This window comes from Callithrix jacchus, chromosome X, assembly GCF_049354715.1.
Source record: "Callithrix jacchus isolate 240 chromosome X, calJac240_pri, whole genome shotgun sequence".
In the NCBI taxonomy this organism is placed as follows: Eukaryota; Metazoa; Chordata; class Mammalia; order Primates; family Cebidae; genus Callithrix; species Callithrix jacchus.
In genome coordinates, this window is record NC_133524.1 from 60,403,702 (window position 1) to 60,410,652 (window position 6,951).

Sequence of the window (6,951 nt, forward strand, 5' to 3'; positions counted from 1 at the left end):
GGGTCACTGGGTGCAACAAACCACCATGGCACATATATACCTATGTAACACACTAACACATTCTGCACATGTATCCTGTCATTTTTTTTTAGAAAAAATAAAGCAGGTGCCGGGTGCAGTGGCTCACCCCTATAATCCCAGCACTTTGGGAGGCCGAAGCGGGTGGATCATGAGGTCAAGAGATCGAGACCATCCTGGTCAACATGGTGAAACCCCGTCTCTACTAAAAATACAAAAAATTAGCTGGCATGGTGGCACGTGCCTATATTCCCAGCTACTCAGGAGGCTGAGGCAGGAGAATTGACTAAACCCAGGAGGCGGAGGTTGTGGTAAGCCGAGATTGTACCATTGCACTCCAACCTGGGTAACAAGAGTAAAACTCCATCTCAAAAAAAAAAAAAAAAGGAAAGGAAAAAGAAAAAAGAAAGCAAAATCAAAATTTAAATAAATAAAAGGAAGAGGAAAGAATTAAACAACCTAGGGTCCAATACACATAGGTCATCACTGACTCATTATACTACACCTTTATCATTGCTATGATTCAAAAAGGTATTTTATATTGAAACGTGTATATGTGTATTAGCAATTCCCCACACTACCATATACCCCACTTCATAGGTAGTGATTCTGCTGTATATTTCCTATATATTATCTCATTTAATTCTCAAAATAACTATTTAAGTGGTATATCACTGATATTGCTAATTTGACAATTTAAGTGTGTGAGCATTACCTCAAAACCAAAATTTTGGAGGACCATAATTAGCTAATATTTACTAGTAAGCATGGGAATTGATTTTAATTTCAGTCCTAGTGGCCCTTTTCATCTACCCTTGTCATGCTATTGAATATTCTGTAAAACTATGTGGAGTCCTTTGCTACATTAGAGCATCCTGCTTAATGATTTGTTCTTCTCTTTATAAGCAGCTACCTTCTCAATGTGATTAATATTACTTCTAGGTCTCTCATGTGAATCCTCGGGCCATTCTACCTGTCCCACTTATGTGAACTTTGATGAAAAATGTATACATAAAATACAACTCACTCTCATTGGCATGGACCTTCCAACAAACAAAAAAACTTTCATGATTTTGATGACTTATTTTTATGACTTCTTCATCTGAGATTTAAAGTTATCAGTGCCAACTATAAAAATTGGAAATTTCTGATAAAGGATTGCCACATTTCTGCAAGTCAAGATTCAGAAATGCTCATCTGCATCTTTCAGAGTATATACAAATTCATTCCTGATGAGCTTGCCTTCTACTAATGCGTTAAAATTCAAATAAGTGGATTTAATTCACCTTACCATCAAATGGTCCCCAAATAGAAATAGTGAAATCCTGAAAATATTTCTGTCGTGCAAATACCCAGCAGTCACTTATTGGAATCTTCAGGATAAAGCAAGATAATAAAATTACAAAGGATAAGTAATTCAATTTACAAGTGCTTTGGATTTTATGACATGTACCTCAACATGTTTTGTGTATAGGGCTTTAAAGCATATATTTAATTATTTACCTGGTATCTGGCATTAGCCTTCTCTGGTTAGTAGACCCATAGAAACCATAAGGTATCTATTATGATTATCAATATTTCATGGCCATCCGATGCTTTACATGCAAATTTAGATCCAGTGGCCTCATAAAACATTTTTGTTTATTCAAAATAAAAAATTTTTAAGATCTCTATTACAACTTTTAGTCAGATTGGTCATTCTGAAACACTGCATGATGTAAGCAGCAACTTCAGCAGGATGGTAGAATAGAAAGCTCCACATGTTTCCTTCCCCAAGGAAACCGAAATTGAACTAATATATATGACTCAGTAGCCTCTGTGACAATCCAAAAACCAGTTAAAGGTTCCTGCACCAATGTGAGCTGAAGCCAGAAAAAAATATATATACATATATATTTGGCATTTACTCAACAGAGCAGCCCCTCCCCCAGTACAGTACAATGTCATTGGCAGGAAATCCCTAATTTCTAACTTCTTTGAAGTGAAAAGGAGTAGAATCGACAGCAAATATTCTGACTTCTACTGGTGCTACCCAAGCAACTATTTTCTAACTTACCTGCATCTAAAGGATGACAGGAATAAGTGGCCAAATTGCAGACCACTGAAAACAAGAACATGTAATTCTACAACCAGAGTCAGCAGTACCAAAGAAAGACACTAGGTAGGGCTTCAGTTCTACAGCTTACTACAACACAAAGAGGCTGCAGTAACGCAGAGAGACAGTGGAGGGATTTTGTAAGAAGAAACCATCTCACGCCAGTTAGAATGGCGATCATTAAAAAATCTGGAGACAACAGATGCTGGAGAAGATGTGGAGAAAAAGGAACACTTTTACACTGTTGGTGGGAGTGTAAATTAGTTCAACCATTGTGGAAGTCAGTGTGGCAATTCCTCAAGGCCTTAGAAATAGAAATTCCATTTGACCCAGCAATCCCATTACTGGGTATATATCCAAAAGACTATAAATCGTTCTACTATAAGGACACATGTACACGAATGTTCACTGCAGCACTGTTTACAATAGCAAAGACCTGGAATCAACCCAAATGCCCACTGATAATAGACTGGATTGGAAAAATGTGGCACATATACACCATGGAATATTATGCAGCAATCAGAAATGATGAGTTTGTGTCGTTTGTAGGGACATGGATGAATCTGGAGAACATCATCCTCAGCAAACTGATACAAGAACAGAAAATGAAACACTGCATATTCTCACTTATAGGCGGGTGATGAAAAATGAGAACACATGGACACAGAAAGGGGAGTACTAAACACTGGGGTCTATGGGGGGAAAAGGGGAGGACCAGTGGGAGGGGGAGGTGGGGAGGGATAGCCTGGGGAGAAATGCCAAATGTGGGTGAAGGGGAGAAGGAAAGCAAAGCACACTGCCATGTGTGTACCTACACAACTGTCATGCATGCTCTGCTCATGTACCCCAAAACCTAAAATCCAATAAAAAATTTTAAAGAAAAGAAGAAACGTGTATGCTTTCAATTAGGTAACATATACAAAACCTCAAAGAACTAGAAGAGAAAAACAAACTGAACCCAATATTAGCAGAAGAAGAATAATAAAGATTAGAGAAAAGATAAATTAGAGAGTAGGAAAACAATAGAAAAAAATAAACAAAACCAAGAGATTGTGTTTTGAAAAGATCCATAAAATTGACAAATCTTTAGACTATGACCAAAAAAAAAGACTCAAATAACGAAATTTGGAAATGAAAGAAGGCATATAACAACTGATGTGACAGAAATAAAAGGGAATATAAAAGTCTACAATAAAAAATTACACACTAGGGCCGGGAGTGGTGGCTCACGCCTGTAATCCCAGCACCTTGGGAGGCCGAGGCAGGTGGATCACGAGGTCAAGAGATCGAGACCATCCTGCAACATGGTGAAACCCCGTCTCTACTAAAATTACAAAAAATTAGCTGGCATGGTGGCACGTGCCTATAATCCCAGTTATGCAGGAGACCGAGGCAGGAGAATTGCCTGAACCCAGGAGGCAGAGGTTGCTGTGAGCTGAGATCACGCCATTGCACTCCAGCCTGGGTAACAAGACCCAAACTCCATCTCAAAAAAAAAAAAAAAAAAATTACACACTAACGAATTAAATAATCTAGAAAAAATGGTACATAGAAAAATACAATCAACTATCAGTGAATCATAAATGGAAAACCTTCTGAATAGGACTAGTAAGGAGATTGAAGCAGTAATCAAAAGCTTCCCATGAAAAAAAGTCCACAATCAGCTGTATTCACTAATGAATTCTACCAAATGTTCAAAAATTAGCACCAATTTTCAAATGTTTCAAAAAAATTGAAGAGGAAGGAATACCTTCAAACTCATTTTATGAGGCCAATATTATTCTGATAGAAAAAAACAGAGGCAAGAGAAAATAAAACCACAGAACATTATCCGTGATAAATATTGATGCAAAAAATCCTCAGGAAAATAGCAAACAAAATTCAATAGCACATTAAAAGGATTATACACCCTGATAAAGTGGGATTTATACCTGGAATGCAAAAATGGTTCTAAACATAAGATCAATCAATATAATACACTATATTAACAAAATAAATAACAAAAATTGGGTCGTGGCCTCATTTGATGAAAATTCAACATAACTTTTTATAATATAAAGCACTCAACAACTGGAAATGAAAGAAAAATTCCTCAATGTAATAAAAGCCATATATATATAAAAACAGCTAACATTATACTTAATGATGAAAGATTGAAATAGTTCTTCCCAATATCCAGAAGAAAGCCAGGAGACCCATTATTTCCACTAGTATTCAACATAGCAGTGTAAGTCTTAGATAGGAAAATTGGATAATAAAAAGTAATGAAGAACATCCAAATTGACAGAATCGTATGGCAGAAAACATTAAAGATCACACACACACACACACACACACACACACACTGTTGAAACTGATACATGATTTCAAGAAAATTACCATATCCAAGATAAACATACAAAAATCAGTTGTTTCTATGCACTAAAAGTTACCAATGGGAAAAGAAAATAAAGAAAACAATTCTAATTACTATAACATCAAAAGTATAAATACTTGAAAATAACCAAAGTGGTAAATTATGTATGGCGAAAAAACCAAAACATTACTGAAGGACTCAAATAAGATACAAAAGTATTGAAAAACAACCTGTGCTTATGTATTGGATCACTTAATATTGTGAAAATGTATAAAATATGTAAAGCAATGTACAGATTCAATTGAATTGCTACAAAAATCTCATTTTTAAAAATTATTTTACATAAATACAAGAAAAAGTCTAAAAATTTATATGGAATCTCAATAAATCTAAATAGCCAGAACAGTCTTGTAAAAAAAAAATAATAGAATGGAAGAACTCACACTTCCCAATTTCAAAAAAGACTACAAAAATGTAATCAAGATAGTATACAATTTTTATAAAGTTAGAGATATTGACATGTAATACAGAATAGAGAGCCAAGAAATGAGCCCTTGCATATATAACGAAAATATTTTTGAGAAAAAAGCAAACTACACAATGAGAAAGGAACAGACTCTTCAATAGAGTTGAGAAAACTGGATATCCACATGCAAAAGAATAAATGTGGACCCTTAAATTATACCCTACAGAAAAATGAACTGAAAATGAATTAAAGATCTGAATGCAAGGCCTGGTATAAAAAAACTTACAGAAGAAAATATAGGGATAACTGTCAAGGCATTAGATTTGGCAATAATTTAATAAAGATAACACCAGAAGCATAGGTAAAAAAAGTTAAAATAGACTAATGGAACTATATCAAATTTAAAGACTTCCACGTGTTAAAGAAAAAGAATCAAAAGAGTGAAAAAGACAGCATGGTCGAAAATATTTGCATATTAGGCCGGGCACGGTGGCTCACGCCTATAATCCCAGCACTTTGGGAGGCCAAGGCGGGTGGATAATGAGGTCAAGAGATTGAAACCATCATGGTCAACAAGGTGAAACACCATCTCTACTAAAAACACAAAAATTAGCTGGGCATAGTGGCACACGCCTGTAGTCCCAGCTACTCGGGAGGCTGAGGCAGGAGAATTGCTTGAATCCAGGAGGTGGAGGTTGCGGTGAGCCGAGATCGTGCCACTGCACTCCAGCCTGGGTAACAAGAGTGAAACTCTGTCTCAGAAAAGAAACAAAAATATTTGCATATTATATATCTGATAAGGAGTTAAGATCTAGAATATATAAATAACTTCAATTCAACACCAGCAATCAAGATGAATTACCCAATTAAGATATATGTAAAACAACATGAATACACAAATAGGTATACAAATAGTCGATGAACATATGAAAGGATGCCCAACGTCACTACCGTAAGATGAATGTAAATCAAAACCACATTGATATATTACCTCATACCCCTTAAGATGACCACTATTAAAATTACGTACAATAACAATGTTGGAATGAATATGGAAAAACTGGAATCTTTGCGCACTGTTGGTAGGTATATAAAATCATGCAGCCATTATTCAAAACATTATGGAGGGTCCTAAAAAATTTAAATATATAATTGCCGTGTGACCTGGCAATCTCACTCCTGGGTATACATTCAAAAGAATGCAAAGCAAGATCTCAAAGAGGTAGTTGCATGTGCACGTTCATTGCAGCACTGTTCTCTGTAGCCAAGAGGTATAAATAACCCAAATGTCCCTCAACAGATAAAAGGATAAAGTGAAAGTGTATAAACAACAATCTGATATTAAAGGTTCAAGGAAAAGGAAAATACTGTTACATGCTACAACATGGGTGAACCTTGAAGACATTACGCTAAGCAAAATAAATCAGTAGGCTGGACTCAGTGGCTCACGCCTATAATCACAGCACTTTGGGAGGCTGAGGTGGATGGATCATGAGGTCAAGATATTGAGACCATCCTGGTCAACATGGTGAAACCCCGTTTCTACTAAAAATACAAAAATTAGCTGGGCATGGTGGCACGCACCTGTAGTCCCAGCTACTCGGGAGGCTGAGGCAGGAGAATTGCTTGAACCCAGGAGACAGAGGTTGCAGTGAAGTGAGATCGCACCATTGCACTCCAGCCTGGGTAACAAAAGCGAAACTCCATCTCAAAAAATAAATAAAAAATAAAACAATAAACCAGTAACAAAAGGACAAATATTCCATGATTCTATCCATGTGAAGTATCTAATGTGGTCAAAATTATAAAAATAGAAAATAGAAAGGTGGCTACCAAGAGCTAGGGGAAGAAGTAAGAAACTTCATGCTTAGCGTATAGTTTCAGTTTTGAAAAATAAAAAAATCTACAATCTCTGTTACACAACCTTGTAAATATACTTAACACTAACAGACCTGAAAAATGTACTTCAATAACTGGGACTTCTTCACGTTGTGCACATAGCTTTTTGATGATGTG